Source organism: Tenrec ecaudatus, chromosome 9, assembly GCF_050624435.1.
Source record: "Tenrec ecaudatus isolate mTenEca1 chromosome 9, mTenEca1.hap1, whole genome shotgun sequence".
In the NCBI taxonomy this organism is placed as follows: domain Eukaryota; kingdom Metazoa; phylum Chordata; class Mammalia; order Afrosoricida; family Tenrecidae; genus Tenrec; species Tenrec ecaudatus.
The window spans coordinates 124,132,959-124,153,534 of NC_134538.1; the positions used below are offsets into that span (position 1 = coordinate 124,132,959).

The 20,576-nt window shown below is 46.0% G+C and overlaps 3 pseudogenes; all 3 read left to right on the forward strand.

Annotated features, from left to right (window-relative positions):
- The first annotated feature begins 1,401 nt into the window (after positions 1–1,401).
- LOC142456129 (E3 ubiquitin-protein ligase RBBP6-like) lies at positions 1,402–10,115 on the forward strand (annotated as a pseudogene).
- A 1,645-nt stretch (positions 10,116–11,760) lies between these two features.
- LOC142456130 (thiol S-methyltransferase TMT1A pseudogene) lies at positions 11,761–12,267 on the forward strand (annotated as a pseudogene).
- Positions 12,268–18,123: 5,856 nt separating this feature from the next.
- On the forward strand, positions 18,124–19,503 carry LOC142456131 (E3 ubiquitin-protein ligase RBBP6 pseudogene; annotated as a pseudogene).
- The last annotated feature ends 1,073 nt before the right edge of the window (positions 19,504–20,576 follow it).

Genomic DNA, 20,576 nt, shown 5'->3' on the forward strand with positions numbered 1-20,576 from the left:
ATGGATCCATAAGGAGATATCCTGGTACAAGGGGTAATGGGGATGCAGGCACGGGGAAGGTCCATAGCCAGGGAAAGGGGATTTGGGGAGTAAACACTAAAGGACAGAGAGGGGAGGGAGCACGAGAACGGATTGTGTTTGAACAAGTTATTCTAAAGGCAAATTCACCATGGGAGTGCAGGGGTGCACGAAGATTGATTGTATAATTCTCATTGACATGTCTCAACAACTGAGATGTTGAATTGAATGATATGTAATTAATGTGCCAATAAAATTGATGTCCGTTCTGTTATATTCTGTTTATACTCATTTTTATTAGGGTGTACCTCAGAAGCGCGTCGCCATTGGGGCTCACTCTCTTGAAGCCGTGTTATTTGTTGCCTTATTTTCATTAAGTGAAAACCAAGGATGTTGGGCCCACAGGCAGAGAAACTAGAAAGGGCATTAGGGAGCGAGCATAGAGAGGGGTGGAGATAAGAGGGAGCTTATGTCAAGAAATCCAGGGAGGAAAGGAAGTTTTAGAAAGCATGTATGATTATGGAAGAAATTCCACAATTATGTTTGACATGATTGGATTATGGAATGATAGGACATGTAATGGCTCACAAGTTACAGCAAATTAAAGAAAAGGCATAGGTTCAGGTGTGGCTTTGGGGGTCCCACTAAATGCTAGCTCCCACTTAAGAACAATTTGTTCTTAAACCATAACCCTGTTACATACTCACCTTCATGATGCGATCACTACAGATAAGGATTTGGTGAAGAAAGCAGATGGTAACATGGGAGAAAAATATAAAACGAAAGAAAAAGTGTGGAGAAAGATTTTTAATCGTTTTCATTGAAAACTTCTGAAGCAGAAGGACTGAAACAGGGAAAGCGTGTGAGCAAAACACAGAGTGGGACCTGAACATGAAAGGATGGATAGGCCCTAAAGCCCATTCATTATACTCCCTCGGGACCCCCATGCTCTGCTTCCCCTGCTGCTCCATTGCATGCCCCCACTGTTTGCTTCAGTGTACTGGGGCCAGCTCAGTGGCACATCCCCCCAAGTGTCTCCATTGCTGTCCCGTGTAGGGCCATCGGTCAGTGCAGGATGTCGCATCCCGCCGTGTGGGCAGCTGTATGGTCCTATCTGTACAATGAATGGTCCCTTTGAGCCAGGCTATCGTCCTCGGAGCTTGGTGGACCCAGGTGTGCTCCACTCCGTCGTTTTTTCTCCTTCCTTTGGCTTGTCTTCCTTCTGGAAGTGGTGTGGTAGGTCACTTCCTTTCCCACAACAGACGATCTCCTTTCATTTTCTGTGTACTCCCTTCAAATGTGGGGGTCGTGCTAATTCTGAAGCAGAGTGAACTGAAAGAACTGAAACAGGGAAAGCATGTGACCAAACCTGACCATGGAAAGATGGCTAGGACCCCTGCCAAGGACGGCATTCCACCAGCTAAGACGATCAAGATCAACAGAAAAACTGGGGAGCAATATTGGAGGTACAGAGGATATAACTAATATCAAAGAACCCTCTGAAGAACTGACGTCAACATCCAGGAAAGTTAACCAGGAAAAAGTCCAAGGAAAGGTCAGGCAGAAGTAAGTGGAACTGAAGGATCCAGCTCCCCTCTAGGGGTGGATTATACTCCTAGATGCTCAGCACGTGGCCGTCCTCTGCAGAAACCAGATGCAAAAGGACTGTCACTGAAACTGTGGGAGAGTTTAAGGATGACAATAGAGCTCCTGCTGAAGATGTTATTAATATGATTTGGTTCCTCAACCCAAAAGGGATCAAGATGACTTTGGATCTGGAGAAGAAGATGATGTTAAATCTACACAACCAACATGAAGTCTAGGAAAGCCTGTCGTATTATTTAAAGCAAACTAAAGTTTGGCACTAAGACTGAAAATAGAGTCAAGTATAAGGACAAAACGAGTGACCAATGTCAGAGGAAATTCAGATTCAGTAACTCAAAGGAGTGAGTCATAAAACAATGCATGAGATTGAAAGTTCCAATAGCTCTACATCTAGTGAAAAGGGACAAACCAAAGATCGGGATTATTGGATCTTGGCAAAGGGAAACCCTGGGGAGGGCAAAAGTAGCATCAGCCAGAGAGAGAGAGAGTCATGTAGACCGTCTGAATGAAAACGTGACATTTAAAAATCTGTCTGAACCGACTAAATAGACTAGAACTTCATGTAACCATGAATCCATTCATGACTCCTTACATAAAAACTTCATGCCCCATAAAGACAAAAAAAAAAAAAAACAACTAAGACCACAGAGATTATTCAAGTTCCAAGCGCAGGGTGGGAAGAAGTGAGTCAACAAGAAGACTATCCTCCGCGGAATAAATATTCTGCATCCCCACAGAAAGAGAAACCGCAGATGAAAGGGATTTGCCTCAGATGGGAACAGCAGCCCTCCACCCCCACCCCTCCCCCCAAAAGTCATTGAAGTCTCTAGAGTCACAGAAAACTTCATGATCACGAAGCTAGTTCAGATTCTAAAGATGCTAAGGTGAAGAGACAAAGTCTGTAGATACAAACTATAGAGATCATGACAAGCATGTATCAGAATCAAGGGATTATAGTCCAGTAGCAATAAATTACTGCATATCCTTAACCCACCAGACACACACATTGAAAGAGAGCGAGTTGTTGGGCAAATTGACAAGAATTCTATCAAACCTAAGCCCTAGTTAAGCTAGTCCTCTTGATTTTCCTCCGACTTAAGGAGAGAAAATGATGAAGTGAAATTTGATCCAGATTACAATGAAAATGACAGGGAAAGTAATGTATTTGTACAAGAAGAAGCATCAGGGGGCAATGTGAAGGAACTGAAAGAGAAAGTGATGGAGGAAGCAAAGAGAGTGCGGACACGGCACAGTGGGTCGGTTAGGTGGGACCAGGAGTCACAGTCAAAGCAGTCCAAGTAGAAGCATAGCCCTTCTGGAAGCCAGACCCAAAGCCACAGACGCAGCGCAAGCTCAGCAGAAAGTCAACTCAGTAAGAAGACAAAGATGCAGAGAGAAACGGAGGAGCACGGAAACATGAAAAGCATTAGAAACATAAGGATAACAGAATGTCAGGTGAACAGATACATGGGATGGTGTAAGATATGGCAAATAATAATATATAATATAAACGTAAGGCTTCCTGGGAGGGAGGCAAGAAGACAGAAGGGATAAAGGGGAGCTGAGATCAAAGACTTCAAGAAGAAAGACAGATCATTGAAACTGATGGTGGTAGAATTTGAACAATTATACTTGATCTAATTGAAATATGGAGTGTTACAATATCTGTAAGAGCTCACAATAAAATGATAAGAAAAAATAAAATGAAAAAAAAAAAGAAACGTGAGAAGCCTGCAGGGACTGGAGCAGAATTGGAAAAAAGCGAAGAACAGAAACACAAGAAGAAGTCAACACAGACAAAGGAGGAGGGGAAAGATGAGAGAAGTGACATCTGTCCCTGTGTAAAAGGACAGATTTGTTCATTGTCTAAATTGCAAAGTCTTCTCTATCGATTTTGTTATAATGTGAGGAAATTCAAACCTTGTAACTCATGACATGGACAGTCCTTGCTGCACTTAAAATATTGCCGCTTGATTACTTAATTTTTCATGAGAGCTTTCTAACACGAACTTTTGTACTGAATTGTGAGTGGTGAACACGTAACATGAGAGGTGTGGCCTGGGCCTATGATTTTAGCCACCATTCATCAGTTGGGGCGGAGTTTACTGTGCGGTGAAAGTTTCCCATTTGAACTGTTTTAATTGCCGGGCAGAAGCTGATATCTGTTTTAAAATAACTGCAGAAGGATTTGCGAAAGTCATTGCCAGCCCCGTTGTGTTGCTTTTGGATTACAATAAAACTTTTCCCTAAACGTAAAAACAAAGCAAGAGAGAACAAACGTGGTTGTTAGGTATCGGCAAGTTAGTTCCAACTCACAGCGACCCAATGGGCCACAGAACAAAACATTCCCCGGTCCTGCACCGCCCTCAGCTGCTAGTGGAGCCCACTGCTGCAGTCACTGCATCAGTCCGTCTTGTTCAGGGTCCTCCTTTTATAGGCTGCCCACGACTTTATCAAGCTTGGTGTTCTGTTCCAGCGTCTGATCTCTGCGGATAACATATTCATGTGACAAAGCCCATGAGAAGTCTTGCCATCCTTGTCTCTAAGGAGCATTCTGACTGTACTTGTTCCTAAACAGATGTTTGTTCGGCAGAGTCCATTGGACTTTCGATATTCTTCACCAGCTTCACAACAAATACATCGATTCTTCTTCACTCTTCCCTGCTCTAGCCCAACGTTCACAGGCAGGTGAGGCCATGGAAAATACCATGGCTTGGGTCAGGCCCACCTCCCTCCGCAAAGTAACCTCCTTGCTGTTCAACACTGTACGCGGCACATTTAGTCTCTGCGATGCATCACGTGCTCTCTCAACTGTTTCTATTGATCTTGACTGTTTCTCTTGTTCCGTGAGCATTGATTGTGGATCTAAGCAAGATGAAATCCTTCACAAGTTGCGTCATTTTTCCGCTGATCATATTGGCCCAATTGTGAGCATTTGGGTTTTCTTTACAGTAAGTTGTAATAAATGCTGAAGTTCTGTGATACTTGATCTTCATCAGCAAGTGCCTCCCTTCCTCACCTTCAGGAAGCAAGGTTGTGTTGTCGCAGGTTGTTAAGGCATCTTCCCCCAGTCCTGATGCCACATTCTTTTCCATAGAATGCAACTTCTGTGATGATTTGCTCTGCACGCAGATTGTATAAGCATGGTGAGAGGGTTCAGCTGTCACACACTCCTTCCTCAATGTTAAACCCCGTGGTATTTTCTTGTTCTGTTCACACAGCTGCCTCGGAAGCTAGGTTCTGTATGAGCATGATGAAGTGTTCCGGAATCCCCATTCTTCTCAAAGCTATCCGTATTTCTTGTGAGCCACACAACCGAATGAACGCCTTTGCATAAGCAGTAAAACACAAGTAAACCTCGTGTAACACAAATTGTTTGGTCACAACGAGATCTAAGGAAGCACTGGTAGAGGATGATAAATGGGCCAAGAAATGAAACGTGGGGTCCAGCGCACAACTGAGATGATCCTAAGGAGTGACTGTACAATTTCATGGGATAAATAAAAAAACAGGCAAACAGTGTAGTACGCTCACCTCTTTCACAGAGTCAAGAACAGAGAGGGAGAAAGTATCCTCCAGCAGGTGTATATTGTCTTTGGGTTAACAAGCCCCATCCATCACAGTCTATCGCATAAGGAACAAGTTGGACAGTGTCTTAGCCCTAGATATCCAGGGCACGATGGGGGAGAAAGCTAATAGTAGTACTGGGGCAGGCAGAGGAAACTGACTGTCCCCCGAGTGGGGAGAACAATAGAAACATGATGTCTGCTCCCATGCTGAAGGGCTGCCTGCAGCCATGTGCTTGTAAGGGGTTCCACTAAGGTAGCACTATTATGGGAGGATTTTGTGGGGATGGTTTTTAATTAGGAGAATGTGTCTAGGACTCATCTCCAACTCAAAAATGTGAAGGCCTCCCTCCATCGAAATTCGGCCTCCCAGGATTCAAGAGTTTGTCCACATACACCCTCCTCCTGGTGCCCAGTTCCCCACATTTCCCGCTTTTAGAGTACATTTTAAATTCAAAAGGGTGACGTGGCTTGTTTCGGTACTACTTTGCCTTCTATGGAAGCAGCATGTGACGGTGCAGGCAACGAACAATGACACTGAGTCGCACAGTCAGACTAGAACCTAACACATGGAAACTGCTTGAGGTAAAAATTTCCTTTCTCAGCTGATTGATGTCCAATGAGACATGTTCCTTACATCCCTGCAAGTGATTTACAATTAAAGTCCAGCTATGTATAGTGATATTATACAGATCAGGAATTATGCCCCCAAATTCTAATGTTCAAGTTCGTTTTAGCATCAATTGATGTTGAAAGTCCATTTTTATATCTTCTAGCAAATCAACAGTATGTTGTATTCGTCCAGTCACTTTTGCATAAATTGTCCAGTTCTGATAGATTGCTGGATTGCCTCTCAGGCAACATCAGTGAGATAGTGAAAGTTTTTTGTGCCACCTGGCCAAGAAACACATGTGGGATTAATAGAAGGACGAAGAGATAAATGGCTGAGTGAGCCTCAACTTTCTTGTTCTCGGGCCATTTGCTCTGTGATGGTCAGAACAGGGTGCAGCTGCCTTGGTCAGTTCCCTGCTTCAGCTGGCAAGGCTCACTTCCTGCAAGACATCACTGAGGAGAAGCCACATGGACCTACCCCAATGCAGCCCTGGGTGCTAGAGCAGCCATGTGGAGACCCTGTCAGCGTTGAGATGTTTACACATTCACTTACACATTTGTCTTTCCTCCTGCATTTGGCATCATTCCGCGTGTTTTGTGAGATGGAGAAGGACTTTATGGATCGGTGTTGGACATATGGGTTAGTGTTGGACTTGTGGGCTTGGGCAGCAATGGGTTGGATTGTGTTCTTCGTGTGCACTTAACCTTTATGTAAAACTCTCTTATACATGAATTTCTGTGGATTTGGTTCTCTGCAGTACCCTGACTAACACAGTCAGCAGTGGCAGATATGATTACAACTCTTAGGAAACATTGCTTTCTCATGAATCTGTGAGGTTTTCTGGACGTTTCTGACGTGTATTTATCTCCGGTGCCTGTGAAAACACAAATAAAGAGCCCCTCTCCTTGGGCTGTTAGTGTCCTGTGAAAGAAGCATCCTGGAGATTGGATGGTTTCCTCATCTCCTCCTTGTTCTTCAACTTTCTCCACAAGAGGTCGCACCCTCCTAAGGGGAATCCATTTGTTTTCTCCACCATCTCAAAAAGAAGTAAAAATCTCCTCAGACCCTAGAGATGAGTAACCTGTCATCCTCCGTCCAGCATCATTCTTCCACCAGATTCTTCCACCAGATCTTCTCCAGATGGCTTTTCTCTTTGGTGGTGGAAAAATGTTTCTCCACCCTCATTATGTTAGAATTTTTTTGTAAGGGAGTAAATATTTAGTGTTGATAAAGCTAAATGAAGACTTCCGTGTATGGAAATCACCTTTGATCTCCCCCTTCCGTTTCACTCATTGGGATTTGGTGTGCCCAATGCCCGTTCATTGAGGGCCTGGCCCTGAGCATTTAAGGGACACCTGTGACATGATGAATGTTCCAATCTTAACAAAACTTCCTACACCCTTTGCTGGCGTACGTGAGGCTATTGTCCATTTTCAGATGTATTGAAGTGCCCACCCCAGTGAAACAGGACAGTAAACGGCTGCTGGTGTGCTCTGTGGATTGTCAGGTCATAGCTGGCACCCATAAAAATCCAAGAAAGAACTATAGTGACGTGTACAAGCCCCTAGGCATCGAAATGCCGGTATAGGAGTGGTATATATTCGCCGGAGTGCATTTGACTGGTGTCCTCACCAATGAGCTCTATCAGCTCCCTTCCTAAGTGAGTGCATTCTCTGACGATCTGTCTAGCTTGACCCTAAGTTTAGATTATACCTAATTAGATGACATACCTTGGTCTTAGGCTAGCAGCGTTGTTGTGTAAAATTGGATGCTCAGCCCTGGAGACTGTAAGAGTATTGAATGCCTGTGAGGTCCAGCCCCGACCTCCGATGGGCCCTCGGGGACAGTTTGGTCATCAAAGGGAAGAAATTGAGAGACAAACAAAGTTTTGGGGTGCTTACTACGGCATGGCATCAGTAACAAGGTCTGAGCAGAAGGAGAGAACATGTATTCTTAACATCAACTTATAGATTCTTGGGGCATTCAAGCCCCCCTCAGTACAGGGAACCACACAGAGTGGGCTGTACCCAAACCCCAGAGGTCCCTGAGTTCATTGGAGGAGTAAGCTAACAGCAGTGCTGGGGACAGGTCAGGGGGAGTGACTGTCCCCTGAGCAGGGAGAGCACTAGCAGGCTGTCTGCTCCTAGAGTTAAAGGTGCCGGCCACATAGTCCTCAGCATGTGCGCTTGTAAGAGGTCACTTTAAGGTAGCACTATTATGGGAGGATGTTGTGCGGATTATTCTGAGTTATAAAAATGGGATTGGGGCTCATCTCTAACTCGCAAGTGTGAAGGCCTCCATCCACTCAGAATCCTGGCCTCCCAGGCTTCTTAAATTGTGAACATTAAGAATTTGTGTGCATACACTCTCTTCCCAGTCCTCGGTTTCCCACAAATGCCTTCTGGGTTACCCCGTCTGCATTGCTATTTCCCTTAGAAATGGACGCCGGCACACGCGTGCGTGCCCTAGTGTGCTGATGAAGAAAGAATGGCGGTAGGATGCTATTTGAGTTTGCAAGGTGAAGAATTACTTCCCAATGGCTTTGCTGTTTCCATGACCAAACACTTGCACATTAAACGCCGAGTAACTGGTTGTGTTCACAGCCTGCCTTACATTTTGAAGAACAGAATGCGAGTGAATATTCGGTTTCTGAGCACAGCCATAATCAGTTTGGAAGGATTGAGGGAGGGGCCCCAGTGGGCTGCTCTGCTGTCCCCGGAGCCGTCTGTAAGTAATGAGGGGCTCCCTCGAGCCCCTTATGGCATGAGACTTTGGTAATGACCCATGCAGTTGGTTGTAGGAATGACCAAGCTTCCCGAGAGAATAATGGCGAGCTAACTTCCCACAAAATTCCGCTAACACTCTCTAAAGATCTATAGAAAATTCCCAAGCCCTTTTTATCTGAGTGGGGGTGTAAGGTAGAATTATGATGGACGGGTTGTTCCCACTGAGTGGTTCACCGCCATGCTGGCCTCTGATGACCACCTGTGCTATTTGCTCCCAATAGGACCAACCACGTTGAAGCCCATATTGCCTAGATGTCTCCACTCTCGAAGGTTTATCTTCCTGGGCTAACAGAGCCGTGGGGGTGATAGGTGTGTGAAAAATGTCCAGGTGAATACTCATAGCTGGGGTCCTGCGATAAGCCTTTCCTTGGCTGGTGCTTCCTTCTACAAACTGGAACTGACAGCGAGCCGTGGGGTTTGCGCTCTAGGACTATGTAGTGTGGGTCCCGTTTAATGTGTCTATCAAGGGTTTGAGCTCTTCTGTGGGGAAGCCCCAGCAAAGGTGGAATCCAATTTATACCTCCCAGCAACTTGTGAAAACCAGTTAATGTTTTTACACGGTTTTTCTAATAACAAGTTACTGTGCCTGTGGTCCAGTATGAGGGCCGCGTGTCTGAACTTGACCAGGAGCAATCATAAATTGAGAGGTGGCCTCACTCATGTGTACATAGGTTTATTACACTATTTCATTGTGAGGTGCAACGATTAAGGGATCCTACAGGGAGTGGATGATGTAGGCCTCAGCAAAGCATCCTCTGAGTGGTTCTAAGACGTTTCCTATAATGTACTCCTGCACGGTGGCGCTATTCACCAGGATCTGAGATAAAGTTTTAGATGATACCGCTTGGTATGGACCTTCTGGTCTAATTCAGGAACGGTGAATGTAACCCTCTCGTGATCAGCAGGATCTAACTGGATAGTATAAACACAATCCTGGTGGCTCAGCTACGTGAGTCTGAGAGTTGGTGCCCAGAAGACAAGAGGAAGGTTATCCTGTAGGGAGTGACCAGACCGGCGTGATGGAGTTTCCATCTTCCTTCTCAGGCTGCTTGTTGGCATCCTGGCATTCCCCTTGTACCTGCTGCACTTCCTGGGTCTCTGGAGCAGAATGTGCAAACAGTTCTTTCCCCCACTTCATGGTGAGGTTCACTGTGATGCACAAAGAGCAACGGCGAGGAGAAAGCGGGTGCTTTGCAGCAGCCTGCAGGACTTTGCAGGCATATCTGGGAAGCTCTCCCTGCTGGAACTGGGCTATGACATGGGGGCCAACTTCAAGATCTACCCACCCGGATGCAGGGTGACCTGTGTTGATCCCAAACCCAACTTTGAGAACTTCTTGATGAAGAGCTGTGCAGAGAACCACCAGCTGCAGTTGGAGAGCTTCATGGTCTCCCTGGGGAGAACGTGCACCAGGGGGCAGATGGCTCTGTGGCTGTGGTCATCGGCGCCCTGGTGCTGTGCTCGGTGATGGACCATGAGCAGATTCTCCACCACGTGTGCAGGCTGCCAAGGCCAAGAAGTGGCTAGGCAATAGGCTCAATAGGATGCTATTCATCATTAAGCACAGCACAAAGGAATCCAGGCAAAGATACAGAACAAGAATCTACATGAAGGGGAACCAGTTACATAATAACGGTGTTCGACCTCATGCACAAAGAGCAAACTGAGGCAAGATGTCATATGACCTGTTTCAGTGGCAACATGAAGTTGGGGTCAGTTTGGGGGAATAGACGCCCCATCTATTGTGACATCCGTTGCTCCCGCACTGGAAGAGTGATGGGCAGGACTCAAGAGTAGGAGAAACAGCTGCAAAAAGCTTCTCGTATTGGGAACTTGGAAAGTGTGAAGTATGAATTTAGGAAAACTGGAAGTGGTCAAAAATGAAATGGAATGCATGAACATAGGTATCCTAAGAGTAAGCTGAAATGGATGGACATTGGCCATTTTGAATTAGAGAATCACATGATGGATTACGTGAGGAGTGACTCAATCAATAGGATTGGAGCTGCATTCCTATGCAGAAGGGATCACCCTGACTCCCTCAGGAAGCACAAGGCTCTCTGTGATAGGATTATCTCTATCCATCTTCCAGGAAACCCACCACTGCAGCTAAGGTAGAGTTTTCCCTCTGTTATCAGCAGCCAATCAACTGCAAGGGAGTTCCCTCAGCAGTTATTCCCAGGCTGGATCCTCCATCTGGTTCGTCCTCAAACCTCCAGTTCTTTGGACCCTGCCTGCAGTTCCTCGGACTCTCTAGCCGCTGCTGCCACTTTACTCATCAACCTTGCTTTGAATCACCTCGACCCTCCGGAATCCTGCGGGCGGACCTACCTACAGATTTTGGCACTAAGTGAGTCATTTCCCTCCCTGAATTTCTTACAAGATGTCTCATAGTCGGTTCAAAATTTACCTGTCCTAAACAGACTTCTGATTTCTTGAAAAATCTTTTTCTCTGCCTGGGTTGCCTATCCCAATAAACAGCCTCCCACTCACCAAAAACTTTGAGGTCATCAATAGTTCTCTCTCTCTCTCTCTCTCTCTCTCTCTCTCTCTCTCTCTCTCTCTCTCTCTCCAATAAATCATTTAGCTGTGGGTCCCCTTTTAATGTGTCAATCAAGGGTTTGAGCTCTTCCGTGGGGATGTCCCAGCAAAGGTGGAATCCAATGTATACCTCCCAGCAGCTTGTGAAAACCACTTAACGTTTTTACGTGATTTTTTTCTAATATGAAGTTACTGTGTCTGTGGTCCAGTATGAAGGGCGCTTGTCTGAATTTCACCAGGAGCAATCATTAATTGAGAGGTGGCCTCACTCATGTGTACATAGGTTTGTTACACTATTTCATTGTGAGGTGCAACGATTAAAGGATCATCCAGGTGTTGGATGATGTAGGCCTCAGCAAAGCGTCCTCTGAGTGGTTCTAAGATGTTTCCTATAATATACTACTGCATGGTGACACTATTCGCCAGGATCTGAGATAAAGTTTTAGATGATACCGCTTGGTATGGACCTTCTGGTCTAATTCGGGAAGGGAAAATGTAACCCTCTCGTGATCAGCAGGATCTACCTGGATAGTATAAAAACAATCCTGGTGGCTCAGCTACGTGAGTCTGAGAGTTGGTGCCCAGAAGACAAGAGGAAGGTTCTCCTGTAGGGAGTGACCTGACCTGCGTGATGGACATTGCCGTCTTCCTTCTCAGGCTGCTTGTTGGCATCCTGGCATTCCCCGTGTACCTGCTGCACTTCCTGGGTCTCTGGAGCAGAATGTGCAAACAGTTCTTTCCCCACTTCATGGTGAGGTTCACTGCCATGTACAATGGGCAGAAAGAGCAGGAAGCGGGAACTGTGCAGTCGAATGCAGGAGTGTGCCGGCACATCTGGGAAGCTGTCGCTGCTGGAACTGGGCTATGACACGGGGGCCAACTTCAAGTTCTACCCGCCCTGATTCAGGGTGACCTCAGTGGACCCCTATCACAACTTTGAGAAGTTCTTGATGTAGAGCATCACTAAGAACCGTCACCTGCAGTTGGAGGGCTTCGTGGTCTCCCTTGGGAGAACGTGCACCAGGGGGCAGATGGCTCTGTGGCTCTGGTCATCGGCGCCCTGGTGCTGTGCTCGGTGATGGACCAGGAGCAGATTCTCCACGACGTGTGCAGGCTGCCAAGACCGAGAAGTGGCTAGTCAATAGGCTCAATAGGATGATATGCAGCAGTAAGCACGCCACAAAGGAATCTAGGCAAAGATACAGAACAAGCATCTACATGAAGGGGAACCAGTTACATAACAACGGTGTTCGACCTCATGCACAAAGAGCAAACTGAGGCAAGATGTCATATGACCTGTTTCAGTGGCAACATAAAGTTGGGGTCAGTTTGGAGGAATAGACGCCCCATCTATTCTGACATCTGTTGCTCCCGCACTGGAAGAGTGATGGGCAGGACTCAAGAGTAGGAGAAACAGCTGCAAAAAGCTTCTCGTATTGGGAACGTGGAAAGTGTGAAGTATGAATTTAGGAACACTGGAAGTGGTCAAAAATGAAATGGAATGCATGAATACAGTTATTCTAATAGTAAGCTGAAATGGATGGACATTGGCCATTTTGAATTAGAGAATCACATGATGGATTACGTGAGGAGTGACTCAATCAATAGGATTGGAGCTGCATTCATATGCAGAAGGGATCACAAGGCTCTCTGTGATAGGATTATCTCTATGGACCTTCCAGGAAGCCCACCACTGCAACTGAGGTGTTTACCCTCTGTTATCAGCAGCCAATCAACTGCAAGGGAGTGTCCTCAGCTGCTTCTCCAGAGCTGCATCCTACATCTGGTTTGTCATCTGACCTCCAGTCCTTTGGATGGGAGCCTCCTGTTGCCTGCTGCTCCTGGGACTCTAGCAGCCTGTCCTTGGACACTTCAACCTTGCTTTCCACCCCCTCAGCCATCGGAATCTTGCTGTCTGACCTGCCAGCCCATCGTGGAAGGACCTTCAGGAAATTCGTTAACCCACCGAAGTGAGTTGGATTGAGCTTTCTGTACCGTTGCTTGGACTAATTGGCTGTTCTGGTCCTCTTTGCTATATAACTTATCCTGTTCTGTTTCCACTGTCACAAGTGTCGTGGTTTTGCTGGTCTAGAGAACGCTGCCTAACACAGGAGCCCACTGAAATTCAACAAGTCATTGTGCATGGAGGAGAATCTTTCTAGTGACTCTCTCCCTGTCCTGAAAGTAAAGAAATCTTAGAATTTCCTCTTTTCATGCCCAGCTTATTGTGCTGTCCGCCATTTCCCTATAAATGGTCCCCACAACAGTGGGCACTGGCTTTCATCAGTGGTCCAGTGGAATGCAAGGACCTGTGGTCGTACAACACAGGCACTTGGCTGCTCACTGAATGGGTGGGAGTTCAAACCCACCCATTGGCTCCACTGGAACAAAGATCTGCTCATCTGCTTCTGTTCAAATTGCTGTAAATGGTTTTCTTGAAGGGGAATCCACCAGGGTGACTTGAGCTGGTGACGCTTGCACCAGTGGAGCTTCTGGGTCTTGATTTGGGTACGGGGTAGGGCAGGACTCAAGATGGCAAACAGATACAAAAATTTCTCATGAATGGAACTTTGAATGTGAGGAGTGTGAATGTAGGAAAATTAAGAATGGTGAACAATGAAATGGATGCATATGAGGAGGTGCCCCACCTCCCCCAAATGCAACGTTTTTCAAAGCTTTCTATTTAAATGTTTTTATACAACCTTATCACTTTCAAAGTACTCTCCATTTCCCTTAAGACATTTGTCAGATCCGCGATTCCACTTTTTTTTATTTGGGGGCTCTTACAACTCTGATAACAATCTATACATCAATTGTATCGAGCACACTTGTACATATGTTGCCATCATTCCAAAGATTTTCTTTCTACTTGAGCCCTTGTTATCATCTCCTCTTTTCCCCTCGCCTGCCCTCACCTTCACCTCGTGAACCCTTGATAAATTATAAATTATTTTTATATTCATATTATACACCATCTGCTATCTCCCTTCACCCACATTTCTATTGTTCGTCCCCCGGGGTAGGGTTTATTTATATGTCGATTATTGGGATTGGTTCCCCCTTCTGCTCCCATCTTCTCCCTCCCCTCGTGGTATTGCACCGTCCATTATTGTTCCTGAGGGATTTATCTGTCCTGGATTCTGTGTGTCTAGAGCTCTTACCTTTGCCAGTGCGCATGCTCTGGTCTAGCCAGATTTCTTTGTAAGATAGAACTGGGGTCAGAATAGTGGGGTGGGGAGAAGGCATTAAAGAACTAGAGGAATGTGGTGAGTTTCATCAGTGCTGTAAGGCGCCCTGACTGGCTCGTCCCTTCTTGTGACCCTATGTGAGGGGATGTCCAGTTGTCTAGAGATGGGCTTTGGTTCTCCAGTCTGATCCTCCTCATTCCCATCAAAACACTTGGTTATTTGGGGTCTGCTGATGCCCGTTACTTGGTCCTATCAACACCTCATGATCACACAGGCTGCTATGCTTCTTCCATGTGGGCTTTGTTCTTTCTGTGGTAGAAGGCCGCTTGTTTAATTTCAACCTCTTCAGACCCCGCACGCTATATCTTCTAATACCCGGCGTCATCAGCTTTCTTCACCACATTAGCTAATGCGCCATTTTCTCTCCTGCGATCTTGTCAGGAAATTGAGCATCATAGGATGCCAGGTTATTAGAACAAAGTGTCGTGTTGATGGAGGATATGAGTACAGGCCGATGTCTGCCGGCTATCTTTATACTTAATCTATAAATATATGTACATAGACCTATATCCCTAGCCTTATGTATTCATATATTTATATACGTACATGACATTATTTATACCTCTATCAATATCTTTTGCCTCCTAGTTTTTCCTTCTGTTTCCTTTAACATCCCCCCTGGACCACTAGCATGTTCTGCCATCAATTGGCTCTCTGGACCTCCTCTCGGCTACATTGCACTTGATTGGATCCCACCAGGCAGTCTTTGCCCTCCTTACCATCAATTTTAGATCCCTTGTTGTTCCCTTGTGCCGGGGTTTTTTGACTTCCCCTCCCTATCCTCCGCCCACTCTTCAACTCCCTCCCCCACCCACAACCTTGGGATTCATTGTTTTTTCCTCCAGAGTGTTTATCATGACCGTCCTGTATAGATAGGCATGGGAAAGAAAAGAAAGAGGGAGGAGTAAAGCCTATGGAGAGTTCGAGGTCTGTCTGCTGACCCTTATGCATAGTTTCTGCTTGGGTCTGATGCGGTGTAAGGTCTGCCCCCCGAGTCCAAAGTCTATTTTCAGAATTCTCGGGAACTTGGTTGCTCTGCTCCCCTTGCTGCTCTGTTGTGCTCCCTTAAGGTTACTCGCTGGGGTGAGGGGTTCAGACTGGGCACAATTCCCCTACTGTGTCTCTGGTACTGCCCCCCCTTGGCTCTGTGGGTCAGTAAGGGCATGCTGTGACTTGTGGGGGAGCCAACACTATGGTCCTCTCTGTACATTGGCTACTCCAAGTGGGAACATCATCCTCAAAGCTTGATGGGTCAGGATGCTGTCCACTCTCTCTCATTCTCTCCCTTTTTCCTTCTTTGTTTGCTCCAGCGTGGTCTGGTAAGACCTGCCATTCTCCCCGGGCTTTATCTTAAGTGCATTCTCCTGGAGAGAGGGTTTGGCATAGCTGGAAAAGGGGTTGGCCTGGCCAACCAGACCTCTCTGCTCGTTCACTGCTTCGTGCCAGTATGCTGCCCTCAAGGCCTGGTACAGCAGGTTGAGGTCTGCTCCCTCTCGCCATCCCTTTCCTGTGGAGACATTAACGAGTACCCTCCCCTGTGGATTAGTGCCTGGTTCCCCCCTCTCCCCCCTGCCTTCGTCTTTCCTCCCTTGTTTTCTCTTGTCCCGCCCGCCCTACTTTTTCCCTTCTGTGTGTTGGCAAGTTGGGTGCATCATTGGGCTTGGTCTGTCCCATGCCTATGTGCCTGTCTCTCAACCTGTAAATTATGGAATAAACTTTTTCTTCTGGTCCCACTGTGTTTTTTGGATCTACCTCAGTGGACTCGTCTTGCACTTGTCCTTCTGTTCTTGGCTAACTTCTCTTAGCATAATTTCCTCCATCTTTTCCCAGGAGACAGTGTCTTTTGTGTCTCCATCCCTGTTTTTTAGTGATGAGTAGTCTTCCAGTGTGTGTGTGTGTGTGTGTGTGTGTGTGTGTGCCAGAGTTACCCCATCCACTGTCTCTCGATAGATTTCAGTTGTTTCCAGACCTTTGTCAGTGTGAATGGTGCCGAAAGGAACACTGGAGCACTGATGACTGGACACAGTCTATTTATTACTTATTCTGGGTATATGTCCAATAAAGGGATTGCTGGTTTTAAAGGTGCATGGGGCAGGAGAGGTATGCTGTTTTTGCCCCCAAAAGATGGCATACGGAGATGCCTGCGTGAGCACGTGCTGTGTCCCTGTGGAAGAAACATTCCCCTGTCTCCCACTAATCAGGTCTTTTTTGTGACACCATATTACACAATCTTTTCAGAACCTCTAAGTAGAAAGCTTGATTAGCAGTCTGACCTGGTAGAAAGAAGTCCAAATGCACTGTGCCCCTCACATCAGAAAAACAAATGATGGCAACATATGTACAAGTGTGCTTAATATCATTGAATAGTGGGTTGTTATAAGATTTGTCAGAGACCCCGCCCATAAAATGATAAATAAAAATTAAGGATCCAAGGAAATCATAAATATAAATAACTAGGTTTATTATGGTAAAAAATAAAATATAAATGAGAATCATCTTGGTCTTTGATTTCTCTTGATGAGCATTTTTGGGATGAGGTGATGTTGGCTTCTTCCACTGACTTGATTGATGTTGGCTTTCTGGGTCATGAGGATAGCACCACGTCTCACCTCTAATGACCTGGGGGGAAAGTCTGGGTCACTTCGGAACTGTTCTTTCAAAGCATGGCACGTTTCTACTGCACACTTTTCCTCAGTCAGTCACAACTGAGGAACACATTTTGTAGTGACCCTTCTCATTCCCAAATCTTCCGTTAAAGTTCACTGAACCAAGCACCGCTCTCCTCCAAACAACATCCCATCTTCAGTGGTCTGTCATCCGTCTCAAGCACAAGTGCATGACTGTTGTCAGCAATGTCGTGAGTTCAGTGAGTTGACGGGTGACCAGAATAAGTTCTGCCATCCATCGTCATTTCACTTTACTGAAACGAAAAAACCACTCCTGCGCTTGAGTTTCTGAAACAGTTCCTGGTGACCAGAGAGAACCTTCCCAAGCAACACCACTGGTAGCACTAACTCAGAGCGAGTCGCTCAATGCTCACCTGGCAGGAACAAGGCACACTAGGAAAGCTCTACTCGCCCAGCACCATTCCGGTGGTTGTTTTTTTGTTTTTTGTTTTTTTTTATTACTCCCTCATATGCATCAATACCTTAGATTAGTGAGCTGAAATGGACTGACATTGACCGTTCTGAATTGGAAAAGCATATGATGGACCGTGTCAGAAGTAATCCAGCAAGAGGAATGGACTTGCAATCCTCTTCAGGAAGGACCTTGCTAACTCCGTGAAGTACAAGGCTATCTGTGATAGGAGTATCTCTATCCACCTGCCAGGAAACCCACGACCGCTCTTAAGGTGTAGTTGTTCCCTCTGTTTTCAGCACCCAACCAATTGCAAGGGAGTTTCCTCAGCTGGTCTGCTTTGTCATCTGACGTCATCCTTTGCATGTGAGCCATTGACCTCTCCTGTCGCCTGCTGTCCGTGGGAGTCTCCAGCAGCCTGCCTCCTTGATTTGAACTGTCTCAGCCATCAGAATCTTGCTGTCTGACCTGCCAGCCCTTCTTGGGTTGATCAGCCCTGCAGCTAGGTGAGTGAGAAGAAGCCTAAAACCTAACACCACAGACAAAAAAAACTTGGCCTCTGCAACCACAGTAGCCATTTCTTGTAGATGGACTGTTCTGTATATTCCTCTTCTCTACAGAGCGCAGTCGTACACAGTGAGATATCCAAGAACGACTCCTCTGCAACCATGCCTGGTGTGCATTATAAATTTGCCTCTAAACTCAACTACGACACCATCGTCTTTGATGGGTTCCACATCTCCCTGTGCGACCTGAAGGAGAAAATCATGGGGAGAGAAAAGCTGAAAGCTTCTACCTGCAAACTGCAGATCAGCAAGGCGCAGACGAATGAAGAATACACTGATGACAATGCGCTGATCCCTAGGAATTCTTCGGTGATTGTTAGAAGACTTCCTATTGGTGTTGTGAAATCTGCAAGCAAGACGTCTGGGATCAGTCCAACGGAACCAGCGATGGGCACTTTGCGAGCAATGCACGGCTCTTCTGCGTCCGTTTGTGCAGCCCAGCTGACCAAGGCTGCCAATCTGGCTGACGCCAATGCTTCTGAAGATGACAAGATTAAAGCAATGATGTTTCAGTCTGCCCACAAGTATGACCCAATTAATTACCTGAAGAAACCTCTAGGTCCACCACCTCCTACTTACATCTGTTTCCAGTGTGGCAAACCTGGACATTATATTCACCATTGCCCGACAAAGGGGGAGAAGAACTTTGACGCTGGCCGTAGAATTAGAAGGAGCGCTGGCATTCCTAGAGCTTTTATGATGGAAGTGAAAGATGCTAACGTGAAGGGAGCGCTGCTGACCAGCTCTGGACAGTATGCAGTCCCCATCATAGATGCACAGGCATATGCCCTTGGGAAGAAAGAGAAGCCCCCCTTCTCCCCAGAGGAACCAAGCTCTGCCTCCACAGAAGAGGATCCGATCCCAGCGGAATTGGCCTGTCTCCTCTGCAAGGAGCTGATGACTGACGCAGTGATCATTCCGTGCTGTGGAAACAGTTATTGCGATGAATGTGTGCGCACAGCACTCCTGGAATCAGATGAACATACGTGCCCCACGTGTCTTCAGAAGGAGGTCTCTCCCGATACTTTAGTTCCCAATAAGAATCTACGGAAGGCTGTTGAGAGGTTCCAAAATAAGACTGGCTATACACAAAGACTAAGAAATGAGTTCCCTCCACCACCACCACTGATTCCAAGGCACCTACAACCTCTGAAGAGATCTCCAATATCCAAACCACAGGATCCTCTGATGAATCCAGCGATATCCTCCTCAACTCACCCAGCACCCTCAATGCCGTCATTGGCTTCCACACGATCTACCTCGGCTCCTCTTGCTCCTGGAGCTCCATCTTCTACCGCAGCTCCTGTTCCTGATGTAACTGCCACAGTGCTCATATCGGTCCATTCTCCTTCCTATTCACCATCACCCGCACATCCCAGAAGAGACAGAGGCAAGAGCCGAAGTTACCGGTCACGCTCCAGATCTCATGGATACCATCGATCGAGGTCAAGATCACCACGATATCGTCGACATCATTCATGATGAGGATCTCCTCGAGCGTTTAGGGCACAGTCTGATACTAAACGGAGTGCTCCCCAAGGAGAAACAGAGCACCAATCTGCTCATCGACTCAGAAGAGCTCCACCACCTTATGCGCTAAAAGCTATTGCTGGGAGGAGTGTAGACGCGGTAGAAAAGGAGCGTTGCAGAGAAAGGGGAAATGCTGAGTGGTGTGAAAGTGCGGACAGGAATCTTTTCTGCATCCAGAGCTACTAGAGACATCTCAGACATCTAGAGAACACAGAGGGGCTGAGGAAGATCAAACCGACTTCTTGTTCTCCCAAGTCGAGACGATGCTGCACCTGTCCAAGATGATCCCATGGATGCAGAATCCACCGCTTATACATCGATAGCTCATGTGAATTATGGAAGGATGTGATATACATTTGAAATCATAATGAAAAATTATGAAAATATTTAGAAAATAAAATAGAGTTAAAAATAAATAAAATAAAAAATAAAATAAATAAAATAAAAAATAAAAATAAATAAAATTAAAAAAAATAAATAAAAACCAGAAAAAATAAATAAATAAAATAATATCTGAGTAAGACAAGAAAAATATATATAAGCCAAAGCCAAAAGGTGACAAGACTAAATGTAAAAATGATGGATCTACTGTATCCAGGGAAGAAAGATTAAAACCTACTAAAGAATCTCAAGAGGTAGCAAGTGGAGGATGTGAGAAATCACCACAATCTGAACCTCCACTTAGAAAAGCCACAGATTGATGGGATATTTTCCTTCATTTGCATTATTTGTATTTTTGTCTTTATACAATTATGATTATAGCCTCGCCACCTTATTAGAATTTGTTGGGCTTTTTTTTATTATTCCTGATGGGTCGCCAACTGTGAAACGTTGGAGGAATGGATCCATAAGGAGATATCCTGGTACAAGGGGTAATGGGGATGCAGGCACGGGGAAGGACCATAGCGAGGGAAAGGGGATTTGGGGAGTAACACTAAAGGACAGAGAGGGGAGGGAGCACTAGAACGGATTGTGTTTGAACAAGTTATTCTAAAGGCAAATTCACCATGGGAGTGCAGGGGTGC